Here is a 15,556-nt window from a genome sequence, read left to right on the forward strand (position 1 = left end):
AGCGTTCTTCCTTGTTCAAATATATTTTCAATTCCAATCGTGTGAAGAATACAACTCAGCCACAGTTAAAAATTCCCGATCATAAAATTTTTCCTTAAGATTTGCACTCTTTATTATACCCGTTACTCGTAGAGTAAAAGGGTATACTAGATTCGTCGGAAAGTATGTAACAGGCAGAAGGAAGCGTTTCCGACCCCATAAAGTATATATATTCTTGATCAGGATCACTAGCCGAGTCGATCTAGCCATGTCCGTCTGTCCGTCTGTCTGTCCGGATGAACGCTGAGATCTCGGAAACTATGAGAGCTAGGCTATTGAGACTTGGCGTACAGATTCCTGAGCTTCTTACGCAGCGCAAGTAGACTGCCACGCCCACTCTAACGCCCACAAACCGCAAAAAGCTGTAACTCTTACAGTTTTGATGCTAGATAGAAAATTTTAACTGAAATGTATTGTTCTCATCAATACCTATCGATGGACCTAAAAAAAAGTTTGCCACGCCCACTAAAACGCCCACAAACCGCGAAAACCTGTGACGCCCACAATTTGCGTGCTAGATACAAAATTTTAACTGAAATGTATTAATGTCGTCAATACCTATCGATTGATCCAAAAATAAATTTGCCACGCCCACTCTAACGCCCATAACGCTTAAATCTGTCTATCGCCGGTAGGTGGCGCATTTTAATCTCGCTTTGCTGCTTGCATATCTCCATTTCCCTTTGAGTAACGGGTATCTGATAGTCGAGGTACTCGACTATAGCGTTCTTCCTTGTTTTTTACTGTGTTCCAGCTGCTTGTGTATATTTACATAAATATTCTAATACAGTCCAATCTAACTACTCTTTCTAATACAGCCCACTCCAACTACTTTTCTCGACCTACAAATACGGCTAAATTATTTCTAAAATTAAAAAGAAAGTTACAACATCCACAAATTTACTCTACGGAAGTGCCACCACTTTCTACGGCTAAGCCCCCAGAATCGGCTTCAATTGCTTGGGTCACAATCATTCCAAGGACTCTTGCCGCAGTGGTCATCACTGCCACAAGTGTGGCAAGGCACACCACACTCTCCTACATATGGACGACCGATCTTCACTTCCAACATATTCCTGAGCCTAATATCCTGAGGTTCTTGCTACGGGTATCCTCGCAAGGGGTAGAATGTGTACGTCAAAAGGGCGTTTAATTTCGGGAGGCAGTGTCGAGCGGCAGGTTTATCAGATGTCTACATCTCGCGCGCTCGCACTGCCGTCCGCTCTCCCTCTCCATCTCTCCCCTAAGTCTCCGCTCTGCTCTGGAGCGCTTAAGTTAAGTAAGGCTTAAGTAGTGCTCTTTTCCAAGTGATCCAATAAACATCTACGCACGTCGCGTAAAAACCCCAAAGTACTCCCGTGTTTTTGCGTACCATTCGTACCAAACCACCTCGCCCCAACACTAGGTATATCCGTTTTTCCTATTTTAGATTACAGAAATAACCATAACAAGGCTGCCACGAAGCTAGTTAACAGGTAATAATGCAGTTATTACGCAATCCTTAAATTAGGTAATCAACTTGGTTTACCTAATATACCTACGAATTGTCCCTAAAATCAGGCATTGCCCGCCATCGAAAGGGTTATATGAAGGTTAATAGTAGGTATGATTCAAACCTATATATTGACTCGTGATCCTAATCCCCGTATTAGTCTGTGAAAACCAGTTGCCGACTGACAAGGTATACATTGTTGTGTGTATGTTTTATACTCAATTAATATCAACACACCGAAAGTATAAGGTGAAATGTATTGTTCTCATCAATACCTATTGATGGACCTAAAAAAAAGTTTGCCACGCCCACTAAAACGCCCACAAACCGCGAAAACCTGTGACGCCCACAATTTGCATGCTAGATACAAAATTTTAACTGAAATGTATTAATGTCGTCAATACCTATCGATTGATCCAAAAATAAATTTGCCACGCCCACTCTAACGCCCATAACGCTTAAATCTGTCTATCGCCGGTAGGTGGCGCATTTTAATCTCGCTTTGCTGCTTGCATATCTCCATTTCCCTTTGAGTAACGGGTATCTGATAGTCGAGGTACTCGACTATAGCGTTCTTCCTTGTTTTTTACTGTGTTCCAGCTGCTTGTGTATATTTACATAAATATTCTAATACAGTCCAATCTAACTACTCTTTCTAATACAGCCCACTCCAACTACTTTTCTCGACCTACAAATACGGCTAAATTATTTCTAAAATTAAAAAGAAAGTTACAACATCCACAAATTTACTCCAGCAAATCGTTTGCAATTTTGTTGTGCAGGTGACAAACAAACGCACCGACAAACAAACATAAGCGTAGTCTTTACAATTCCCGGAACGTTAATCCGCTTTTCGGACCCCACATATGTGCATATGTACAGTGTGCATACATACGTATACCGATATTTCGCCAGAGCACAGAGGGTCAAGAGCTCACAATAAATGTTCCTTCCAAACAAACAAAATTAAAGTCCGAATTCTTTACATAAGTCCAACCATCCGATGCAATAAATATTTATTGACTCTACCTATCCGACAGTGTTACCGTATATATATATACAATCTTGATTGGTTCCTAAATTCCAACTGGATTCTATCCCGTTTCCTTATTTCTGAATTAAAATTCTAAATTATTTTACGTCATGGCAACATCAGTAAAATCCGCTTCAACCCGATTTATGGCCACAGCTGACTGACTGATCCACTTTGAGGCTACTGTGAACGCTCCAGGTGCTCCTACCCCAACGTTATCCGCCTGTAAAATCCGACGCGATCACTTCAATTCCTTGTGGCAAACGGTAAAGGCAGAATACGACATTTGCTCCGACTGCATTGTGGCTCCATACTAAAGTCCAAGTATTACCAAACGTACTCCACTTATGAAATATTTGCCGCCCAGCTGATGGAACAAGTCCAAAAAGGCTCCTCCCAAATACCTCAAGCTCCAGTAACTCCGTCCCAAAATTCCACGTCTTATGGCTGTCGGCTCCCTCCTATCGAAACAGAGGTTTTCTCTAGCGATTATCTTCGCTGGCCGACTTTCCGGGACCTTTTCACGGCCATATACATAGACAATCCGAGTCTAACGCCCGTTGAAAAACAAATTCCATTTAAATTCAAAAACAAGTGGCGAAGCTCATTCCATAGTTTCAAGATCCCCACTCACCAATGATGGCTTTCGCTCAGCCTGGAATAACCTAGCTGAGCGTTTCCTTAAATTTTCCGGTGTTAATATTGAGAATTCGGACCCTATCCTGGTTTAAATGTGCTCGACAAAGCTACCAAAGCTCACTCTCTCATTACGGGAGCAATCCATCCAAAATAAAGCCGAAATTCCTACGTGGCTTGAGCTAGGATCCTATTTGACAGAGTGTCATCGAACCCTTGAGGTCCTCGATATCTTCCGATCTGCCAATTTCCACCACGTCCAGTCCAAAGACACAAATCGAGTGGCGGAATTTCCAAAAATAAATTCCTTCAACACAAGGCTAGTTGATCTGTGTTCGAAGAAGAACCACCCCATGCGTATATGTCCACGCTTCCTACAAATGACGGTAGACGATCGCCTAGCCTATATTCAAAGGAAGCAGTTGTGCTCCAATTGCTTTGCAAGCAGCCATCAATTCCGGTATTGCACAAGCGCTCACAACTGTCTCACTTGCCAGGATCGGCATCACACATTGCTGCATCGAAACACCGGCCCTACTACTCCACCGATTCCATCCGACCCTCCAAGGCCAGTATCCGTCACTGTTCCACACATCATTTCGTCCTTTTCAGCGCAAGTTTCCGTACAAAAAGTCTCTTCTAAGAAAACTCCATCCGAATATTAGGTTCCATACCCGCCTTGGATGGCAGACGTACTCGAGGTATTAGATCCTACCAATGCCGAGTCTGCCAAAAGATCCATCCTCTACGGAAGTGCCACCACTTTCTACGGCTAAGCCCCCAGAATCGGCTTCAATTGCTTGGGTCACAATCATTCCAAGGACTCTTGCCGCAGTGGTCATCACTGCCACAAGTGTGGCAAGGCACACCACACTCTCCTACATATGGACGACCGATCTTCACTTCCAACATATTCCTGAGCCTAATATCCTGAGGTTCTTGCTACGGGTATCCTCGCAAGGGGTAGAATGTGTACGTCAAAAGGGCGTTTAATTTCGGGAGGCAGTGTCGAGCGGCAGGTTTATCAGATGTCTACATCTCGCGCGCTCGCACTGCCGTCCGCTCTCCCTCTCCATCTCTCCCCTAAGTCTCCGCTCTGCTCTGGAGCGCTTAAGTTAAGTAAGGCTTAAGTAGTGCTCTTTTCCAAGTGATCCAATAAACATCTACGCACGTCGCGTAAAAACCCCAAAGTACTCCCGTGTTTTTGCGTACCATTCGTACCAAACCACCTCGCCCCAACACTAGGTATATCCGTTTTTCCTATTTTAGATTACAGAAATAACTATAACAAGGCTGCCACGAAGCTAGTTAACAGGTAATAATGCAGTTATTACGCAATCCTTAAATTAGGTAATCAACCTACGAATTGTCCCTAAAATCAGGCATTGCCCGCCATCGAAAGGGTTATATGAAGGTTAATAGTAGGTATGATTCAAACCTATATATTGACTCGTGATCCTAATCCCCGTATTAGTCTGTGAAAACCAGTTGCCGACTGACAAGGTATACATTGTTGTGTGTATGTTTTATACTCAATTAATATCAACACACCGAAAGTATAAGGTGAAAAGTGAATAAAAATCCACCAAAAAGTACAAGGTGAAATGTGAATATAAGCCCATAAAAAGTATATGGTGAAGTTATTAAAAATCCAGCAAAAGGTATAAGGTGAAAACAGTGTGTAACAAAATAATAAAGGATTATTATACTTTATTCCATTGGAAAGTATTTCTATAAAGTAAAACAGGATTCATAAATTCGTAACACATAAGTCTCTTCTGGTGAAATTCAGGTGGAACATCAATGAACATCAATAAATTTTTACCAGAATCCCGACCAAAGAGATTTTGAAAATCTCTGACAAATTATAACCCCTTAACTTTTATACAGTTATTTTTAGCAGCAAAATAAAGACAATGCAGTGCATATCTCCCTTGTCTCTAGAGCAGCGCCGCCAAGCTGCGCTTAGATGAAGCCGATCCCAATATGCTCAAAATTCGTCACAAATAAGGACCCGTAATGCGCAGCACAATGCCTTGACCAGTACAAGTAATTTGGAGGTAGCAGAAGAAGCTCGCTCGCGAAATTCCGCTGCTCGCTCCCAGAGAAGGAGAAGTAAAAGAATTCGAGTCAGCGAACGATTGAGAAACACTGACAATCGCGCTACCTGGGGAGCGATCGAGGAAAATCGAGGACTCGAGCCCACACGGGACGCTGAAGCGCACGCAAGCGCCAGGTCGGATTCCGAAGAGTGACGACGAGAGCAGTCGCGAAACACTGCTGATCATGCTACCTGGAGATCGATCGAGGAAAATCGAGGACTCGAGCGCACACGGGACGCTGCAGCGCACGCAAGGGCCAGGTCGAATTCCGAAGAGCGACGACGACAGCAGGTGCAAAATACTGCTGCTGAGTCTAAATGGAATGAACTCTTAGTTATTCTATCTCTTTTATTGGATAGAAGAGACATTACTGAGGAAGAGGCAGCAGCTCTTTCTAGCGCAGAAAAAACTAGATTTATTCCATCTGACCCAGTAACGTGCTCCCGGTACTTCGACTACAGGTTCCGGCAATTAATGAAATTAATTAAAAGCTCCGAGATATTTGGTGTGTTAAGACTCGTCCATTATTGTTGGAGGATCGAGTTCCAGCACAGAGGATCGCCGCACTTTCTTGGCATGGTTGGTTTTCTGGTGCCCCAAAGCTAGAAGGACCCGATAACGCCGAAGAGGTCACCCGCTTTATTGATCGTTTCATTACTACCAGCGGGGACGATCCTGAAATTCATGAAGTAGTTCAATATCAGCGCTATATGCACAGCGCTTCATGTTTAAGGGAACTGCGAGGACAACAGCTCTGCCGTTTAAATATGCCATGCCCACGAATGCCTGAATCTCTTGTTTTGTATCCATTTGAAGAAATCGAATCCAACGTTTAAGAACATAAAGAAATATTTAAAAAACTTAAATAGCTCCTAAAATCTGTTTCCGAAGAAGAATCGGCCATGTTTAATAATATTGAATATTTTCTCAGCCGTCTTGAAATTTCATATGAGGAGTACAAGTTCGCCATTCGGTCTTACTTAAAAAAGCCCCAAGTATTTCTTCGTCGCCAATTTTCTGTTAGGTTGCTAAATGCTTACAATAGAAATATTTTAGGCTTGCATAGAGCAAACATGGATATTAAATTCATTCTAGATGGTTACGCCTGTTGTAGTTATATAATTAACTTCATAAATAAATCCAACCGTGGCGTGTCTCAACTGCTTCGAAATAAGCCATGGAAGTGTCCGTCAAAAGAAAATTGCAGCATTTAGGGAGCAAGTTTACTAACGCTACAGAAATATCTGCCCAAGAAGCTGCATACAACATTTTAGGTTTACACTTGTCTGGGGCTAGTGAAGGGAATGTTTTTATTAACACTTGCTATCCAGTTAAAAGGGTCCGGATAGTACGATCTAACAGAGAATTAGAACAGCTTCCAGCAAATTCAACAGATATTTTTGAGCGAAATTTACTTGATCGATACATGCAAAGACATGAACAACTAGAGTCGTTATGTCTTGTGGAATTTGCGGCATGGTTCAAATTCTCCAAGCTAAATGCACGATCAGAACAGTCAAACGAAGAATATGACGAACCAATCGACTTCGATGCATATGAAGAAAATAACGTTGCTGCACAAAGTTACCAAATGCTGGATCGGACTGGTGGGGTAAAAAGACGTAATCATGGCCTAATTATTAGGTGGGTTCGCTTCAGTTTAAGCTCTGTAACGAACTGATTTTTGTGGTCTGCTAGCTACGAGATTCGTGCGGCTAGCTCAGTAGATTGTGTGTTCGTCCCACCAAATTTATATTAACATGACCGCCCAGTAGCTTAGTGAGAAAGCACAGAATTCACGGGTTCGTAGTGGGTTTATTGCGGGTATATTATTATACCCGTTACTCGTAGAGTAAAAGGGTATACTAGATTCGTCGGAAAGTATGTAACAGGCAGAAGGAAGCGTTTCCGACCCCATAAAGTATATATATATTCTTGATCAGGATCACTAGCCGAGTCGATCTAGCCATGTCCGTCTGTCCGTCTGTCCGTCTGACCGTCTGTCCGTCTGTCTGTCCGGATGAACGCTGAGATCTCGGAAACTATGAGAGCTAGGCTATTAAAATTTGGCGTACAGATTCCTGAGCTTCTTACGCAGCGCAAGTATGCTTCAGTAGACTGCCACGCCCACAAACCGCCCAAAACTGTAACTCCTACAGTTTTGATGCTAGACAAAAAATATGAACTGAAATGTATTGTTCTCATCAATACCTATCGATTGACCTAAAAAAAAGTTTGCCACGCCCACTTAAACGCCCACAAACCGCGAAAACCTGTGACGCCCACAATTTGCATGCTAGATAAAAAATTTTAACTGAAATGTATTGGTGTCGTCAATACGTATCGATTGATCCAAAAATAACTTTGCCACGCGCACTCTAACGCCCATAACGCTTAAATCTGTCTACCGCCGGTAGGTGGCGCATTTTAATTTCGCTTTGCTGCTTGCATATCTCCATTTCCCTTTGAGTAACGGGTATCTGATAGTCGAGGTACTCGACTATAGCGTTCTTCCTTGTTTTAAATGTCTTGGTAGCTTGGTTGGCCTTGACTCGTCGCTTGTGACCTTCGGCACTTCCGACGGTCCTGATTGACTCGACGATCTCTCTCCTTGATGACTCGGTGCTCCAGTCCTGTAGCTTCCTGCAGATCCTCGCAGCTCCCTGAAGATCCTCGCAGCTCGCTCCCTGCTCGCTTCTGACGTGTTGACTTGGTGACTGCTGGTAATGACTCGGACTCGCGAGGGGGATCAGCCGTACGGGCTTAGGGAAGCGTGACCGTTCTCAGACTAGGGTGAACAGAAGCTGCGCTCTCCAGGATCACTCCTTTCGACACACCGCCGCCTGTCCCTTGCTCTGTCCCGGATGGTCCCACTGGTGTTTCTGTTCAGTCCGCGCGGACAGTCAAGGCGGAACGCTAGGAAGAGTGTAAACGAACATTCCACCCTAGCCTTACCGTTCTGCATGTGGTCCGGAACGTTTCCGCGTGGCTCGTTCTATCTTGCGCACTGCTCCTGGTGGTGCTGGCTGCGCGGCTGGACGTGGCGTGACTTTTGGTACTCGGGGTTCGGGCACGTCGCTTCGGGACCTCGCAAGTCGAATCCGTAGGGCTCTCCTGGACAACTCAACTCGATACCGTACCGATCGACCGCTCTCCCTTCTGGCTTGTTATACTCGTTATCCTCCAGGCGTAACGCCAGGACTTTGTTGATAGGGTTATGCCGACCGCCTTGACCTAGCCGTGTGATGCCCTCTGGACCTCAGCTACGTGCGTCTCAATTCGGAGATTCCTGGTATCCCAATTCCGAACGTCTCGACGTAGCAATCTTGCTCCTCGTAGGCTCCCACGGCGCTGCTTCTCAGACGACTCGACTTGCTCCCTTGTAGATTATCTGGCTGTTTTGATTGTTCACTTTGTTAATCTGATTAATCTTGACGGTTTGACTCCTTGTGATCGACTGATCCAGCTGCCAACGCTCTGCGGCCTTATATAGGGCCTCCGGGAACCGTTATTTCCCTTTTGCGCACGGCCCGCTGGATCTCTCCACTCCGGGTCCAAAGTCAGTGCCTCCTGGTTGACACACTTGTCCTTTACGAACCGCTTCCAACCGATGCTCTGCCCACTGCTGCCGTCCCGCTGATTCCCGTGATGCTTGTGGTACGCCTTTGTGCCGCTCCACTGCCGAGATGTGGCACTTCCTCACCCGGTCCAAAGTTCACGGGAGAGTCCAAAGTCTAAGGGAGTTCCGTTATCCCCCTTTACACACGGCACTCTTGTCTGCCCGCGACGTCTCCAGTCTCTCATTATCCGCTTCTTGGTCTCCAAACTCTCTCGCTCTCCATCCTTGGTTTCCAAACTCTCTCGATCTCCATCCTTGGTCTCCAAACACTCTCGCTCTCCATCCAAGTCTCCAAACTGTCTTCGCCGCGCCGTTACTACGCTATTACGCGAGTTCGCCGCGTATCTGGTAAGCGGCCGACCATCTGCTGCTGCTCCTATTTGTGGGGAGTTATTCAACTCCTCACAGCTCTTCTCCATCAGATTATTTTAGAGAGCACGTAATGCTCTTTTTCCCATGTAGAAGTGAAGAGACGGAACTCATTTCAAACGACAATGAAAGCACATTTAGAAATAATTTTGAAATTATTAAACGCAATAAAGAGCAGTATGATGTGTTTGACGACATGGAGTTAGAGAGAGTTCTTCAAGATCTGCAAAATGTGGATACAGAAGAAAACGGCCCCTTCCCGAAGGGCCAGCCTCTCAATACCTTGATGAAGAGTTCAGGGCTTTGGCAAGATGAAAATGATTCAAATGGCGAACTTCCTCTTATTAGACTTCCTCCGATGGTATCTGACGATAACCTTTGCTCGATTACCCGGTCTCTTAACTTTAAGCAACGCCAGTATTACGCCCACGTAATGCATAATGTTGCAGGAAAAAAAACATTTTATGAATATGTTGGTGGAGGGGCCGGAGTGGCAAAAAGCAGATTGATTTTAACAATCTTTCAGTCTATAACTTAGCGAACAAATAAACTTCCTAGATCAACAGATTCCGCAAAGGTTTTACTTTGTGCTCCTACTGGAAAAGCAGCTTTTGGGATTGGGGGACTAACGCTTCATTCAGTTTTCTTCCTTCCTGTTAATCAAACATCTGGTCCTTTAAGACCCTTAAGCAATGACACTTTAAATACAATGCATTGCAAGTTGATTGATATCCAATTAATTATTATAGATGAGATCTCGATAGTCGGATCAAAAATGCTTGGGTACTTAGGTCAAAGACTTTGTCAAATTTTTAAAAGTCAAGATGTAAGTTTTGGGGGCAAGTCTATAATAGTGTTTGGAGATCTGAAGCAGCATAGCCCAGTCTCCAGATCGTTGGATATTCGCAAAAAATACATCTAATCCCTATTATATTCTGGCGGGAGCTAACCTTTGGAATAACTTTAAGTTTTTCGTGCTAACTTAAATAATGCGGCAACGTGACGACCACGCTTTTGCCTCGGCTTTGAATAATATGTCTGAAGCCAACATGACAGATGCAGTTACTGGACTGTGGAATAAGTTTACAGATGCCACTGTCGGTACTATAGCTAGGTCAAAAGTTCGAGGAAATGATCTCCCAAACTGGACTCCAATTTATAAAACAGCCCGAGTATTCCAATGCGGATATTCGGGACATTCTTCTATTGATCGAAAACAATTTCTAGTTGTTCCTGCCTAGGCTATTACCATCCATAAGAGCCAAGGAGCAACCTGCAGCAAAGTCGCAGTGCATTTTAAAAGAGGCATTACGCGAGCTTCGTTGTGAAGCAGCAGAGCAACTAGCGCATCGGGTCTTTTCCTTTTAGGAGACTATCCCTCCAACTAGATTTGGAGCTACAAATGTCCATGTAGAACTTGCTTTGACTGCGCATTATGAATTTTTGGTCAATGAAAATGAGGATATGTCATTATATTATGTTGCCTACGACAACATTATTTGTTCTTCCAACTTTTTATGTTTTGTTGAAACCTGGACTCTTCCACAAGAAGAGTACACTTTAAGGTATTTCGACATTATAAGAAGAATAGGTTGAAATCGTTCGAATGGTATTGGGAAGAACGGAATACTTATTTATGCTAAACAAAACATTTCGCCAAATGTATTATTTCTGTTTGAGACAAAGAAGTCCACAAACACAAAGGCAACGTATCAATCGATTGCATTTAAATATCTCAACACGTCATTTATAATTGTTTATATGAGTCCTGGATTTCATATTACAAGATTTCGAAATGAAATTAAGGCTGATGTGGAAAAAGTGAGTAGAATGGATAATGCTTAAGTAGTAATATTAGGAGGTTTTAATACTTGCAGATCCACAGGGACTGATATTCTGGAGGAACATTTGAATACCTATAACCTCTTTTCAATCAATGATTCTCCCACAACAAAAACAATAACACAAATTAATTGGATATTTTCAGATTCTCGAATTCCACCAGCTCTTGCCATTACCTATGAGACACCATATAGCCATATATATATATAATATAATAAAATATATAAATTGTAAAAATTGTAATAGGCTAGAAAAAATTATTAATTGTATATATCATATTGTACATATGTATTTTATGGTATTATTAATTTATTTATTTCTATCTATCAACGTAGTTTTCAAAATATTATATATATATGTATATATATAAATGATAATATTTTCCTCCTCGTGGATTGTGACCTTGACGTGGTGTGGGGGCTGAGTACGTGAAATTGTTTTAATATCACTGAAGCTAGCAACAATCCTTAAAATGTAACATAGTGTTACTAACATTGATTATTTCTTATAACTGCAAGGGTATTCAAACTTCGGCTTGTCAAAGTTAACTTCCTTTCTTGTTTAACATACAACTTCCTACGCTTGGAAATAACGTTTTTTAATTAGTTCCGAATTTCGAATTTGATTTTATCAAAATCGGACGACTATATCATATAGCTGCCATAGGAACGATCGGAAAATTGGTGGGAAAATAATATGAAACATATTATAGCTTCGGTGTTTTTTGATATATTATCTTATACTATTGGAAATAACATTTTGTGTAGTTTTAAGAATTTCGAATTATATTTAATACAAATCGGACGACTCTAACAAATAGCTGTCAAAGAAACGGTCAGAGAAACAAAGATACAATTATTATGCCCTTGAATTTATTTTTATATTATTTTTTTGTAATTGATTTTTTTAGCCATGTCCGTCTGTCCTAAAGCTATCGGGCTGAAACTTTCCCAAAAGTCTTCTTTCTTATGCAGGTAGTATATAAGTCAGCCAGATCGGACAACTATATGTTATAGCTCCAATAGGAATAATCGAAAAAATTTTATTTAATTTATCTTAGGTGTTTTTTTAACACATAACCTCCTACGCTTGGAAATAATATTTTTTTATTAGTTCTGAATTTCAAATTTAAAATTTTAAAATAAAATTAAACAAATTATAGCTTCGGTGTTTCTTGACATATTATTATCTTATGCTATTGGGAATAAAATTTTTTGTAGCTTTAAGAATTTTGAACTATATTTAATAAAAATCGGATAACTCTAACATATAGCTGTCAAAGAAACGGTTAGAGAAAAAATGAAATAATTATTTTTAAAAAAATTTTGCTTTGTTGATTTTGATCGTATTTTCTTTTACTCTTGGTATAGAATATTTTAACTTTTCAGAATTACGAAATTAATTTTACATAAAAATCTTACGACTATAATATTTTGCTGAATGGGGTGGTGTTAGGACACGAATAACATGGATACAGGTGTCCAAATTATAAGGTAGGATACCTAGGTGTTTACGTCAAAAGGGCGTTTAATTTCAGGAGGCAGAGTCGAGCGGCAGGTTTATCCAGATGTCTACATCTCGCGCGCCCGAACTGTCGTCCGATCTCCCTCTGCATCTCTCCCCTAAGTCTCCGCTCTGCTCTAGAGCGCTTAAGTTAAGTTAGGCTTAAGAAGTGCTCATTTCCAAGTGATCCAATAAACATCTACGCACGTCGCGTAAAAACCCCAAGGTACTCCAGTGTTTTTGCGTACCATTCGATCTTGGGGCTTCACCTATTTTCAACGATCAAGCCACTCCGCCCCAACATTTTGCTCCTTCGAGCCGGATTTCAAAATCTTTGGATTTTCCTCTCCTGGAGTTTTCTTTGATTTTGTCCCAGCAGGCTTAAGCCGCTCCAGATAAGTTCCACTTACTATTATTTCCGGTCACACAGCCAGTTTTTAGAACCCTATTTGGACTAACTTTCTGTATGATATATTGTCTAAATCCAAAAATGACTAATCCGGCGCAATTCCTTTAATTGTGCCCGAAAGTATTCCAGTTTCCTTTGCCCACAATTGTACACTTGAAACAATTCCAGTAGATATTTCAGTGCTACTATTCAACTAAAATATTTGTCAAATATATTTTCAATTCCAATCGTGTGTAAAATATAACTCAGCCACAGTAAAAAATTCCCGATCATAAAATTTGTCCTTAAGATTTGCACTCTTTATTTTTTACTGTGTTCCAGCTGCGTGTGTATATTTACATAAGTATTCTAATACAGCCCACTCTAACTACTCTTTCTAATACAGTCCACTCCAACTATTTTTCTCGACCTACAAATACGGCTAAACTATTTCTAAAATTAAAAAGAAAGTTACAACATCCACAAATTTACTCCAGCAAATCGTTTTCAATTTTGTTGTGCAGGTGACAAACAAACGCACCGACAAACAAACATAAGCGTAGTCTTTACAATTCCCGGAACGTTAATCCGCTTTTCGCACCCCACATATGTGCATATGTACAGTGTGCATACATACGTATACCGATATTTCGCCAGAGCACAGTGGATCAAGAGCTCACAATAAATGTTCCTTCCCAACAATCAAAATTAAAGTCCGAAATTCCTTACATAAGTCCGACCATCCGATGCAATAAATTTTTATTAACTCTACCTATCCGACAGTGTTACCGTATATATATATACAATCTTGATTGGTTCCTAAACTCCAACTCGATTCCATACCGTTTCCTTACTTCTGAATTAAAATTCTAAATTATTTTACGTCATGGCAACATCAGTAAGATCCGCTTTAGCCCGATTTATGGCCACAGCTTACTGTCTTATTCACTTTGAGGCCACTTCAATTCCCTGTGGCAAACGGTAAAGGCAGCATACGACATTTGCTCCGACTGCATTGTGGCTGCAGGCGAGAGCGCCACAGACACGAAATCCATACTAAAGTCCAAGTATTCTCAACGTACTCAACTTATGAAATATTTGCCGCCCAGCTGATGGAACAAGTCCAAAAAGGCTCCTCCCAAATACCTTAAGCTCCAGTTACTACGTCCCAAAAATCCACGTCTTATGGCTGTCGGATCCCTCCTATCGAAACAGAGGTTTTTTCTAACGATTATCTTCGCTGGCCGACTTTCCGGGACCTTTTAAAGGCAATATACATAGACAATCCGAGTCTAACGCCCGCTGAAAAATAATTCCATTTAAATTCAAAAACAAGTGGCGAAGCTCATTCCATAGTTTCAAGATCCCCACTTACCAATGATGGCTTTCGCTCAGCCTGGAATAACCTAACTGAGCGTTTCGAAAATAAGCGATTGCAGGTGAACAGTCACCTGAAAACACTTTTCAATGTGAAATCCATAGCACAGGATTCGGGAGCAGCGTTAAAAGAACTTCAACGCACTTCCGGTGTTAATATTGACATTTGGGTTTATATGTGCTCGACAAAACTACCAAAGCACACTCTCTCATTATTGGAACAATCCATCCAAAATAAAGCCGAAATTCCTACGTGGCTTGAGCTAGATTCCTACTTGGCAGAGCGCCATCGAACTCTTGAGGCCGTCGATATATTATATTTTTTAACAGCAAAATAAAGAGAATGCCGCTCATATCTCCTTTATCTCAAGAGAAGCGCCGCCAAGCTGCGCTTAGACGAAGCCGATCTCAATATGCTCAAAATGCGTCACAAATAAGGACCCGTAATGCGCAGCACATTGCCTTGACCCGTACAAGTAATTTGGAGGTAGCAAAAGAAGCTCGCTCGCAAAATTCCGCTGCTCGCTCTCAGAGAAGGAGAAGTGAAAGAATTCGAGCCATCAAACGATTGAGGAACACTGACAATCGCGCTACCTGGAGAGCGCTCGAGGAAAATCGAGGAATTGAGCGTACACGGGAGGCTGAAGCGCACGCAAGCGCCAGGTCGGATTCCGAAGGGCGACGACGAGAGCAGTCGCGAAACACTGCTGATCATGCTACCTGGAGATCGATCGAGGAAAATCGAGGACTCGAGCGCATACGGGACGCTGCAGCGCACGCAAGCGACAGCAGGTGAACAGTCACCTGAAAACACTTTTCAATGTGAAATCCATAGCACAGGATTCGGGAGCAGCGTTAAAAGAACTTCAACGCACTTCCGGTGTTAATATTGACATTTGGGACCCTATCCTGGTTTATATGTGCTCGACGAAACTACCAAGGCACACTCTCTCATTATTGGAACAATCCATCCAAAATAAAGCCGAAATTCCTACGTGGCTTGAGCTAGATTCCTATTTGGCAGAGCGCCATCGAACTCTTGAGGCCGTCGATATATTATATTTTTTAACAGCAAAATAAAGAGAATGCCGCTCATATCTCCTTTATCTCAAGAGAAGCGCCGCCAAGCTGCGCTTAGACGAAGCCGTCAAAATGC

The sequence above is a fragment of the Drosophila suzukii genome, assembly GCF_043229965.1.
Source record: "Drosophila suzukii chromosome 2 unlocalized genomic scaffold, CBGP_Dsuzu_IsoJpt1.0 scf_2c, whole genome shotgun sequence".
NCBI classification, from domain to species: domain Eukaryota; kingdom Metazoa; phylum Arthropoda; class Insecta; order Diptera; family Drosophilidae; genus Drosophila; species Drosophila suzukii.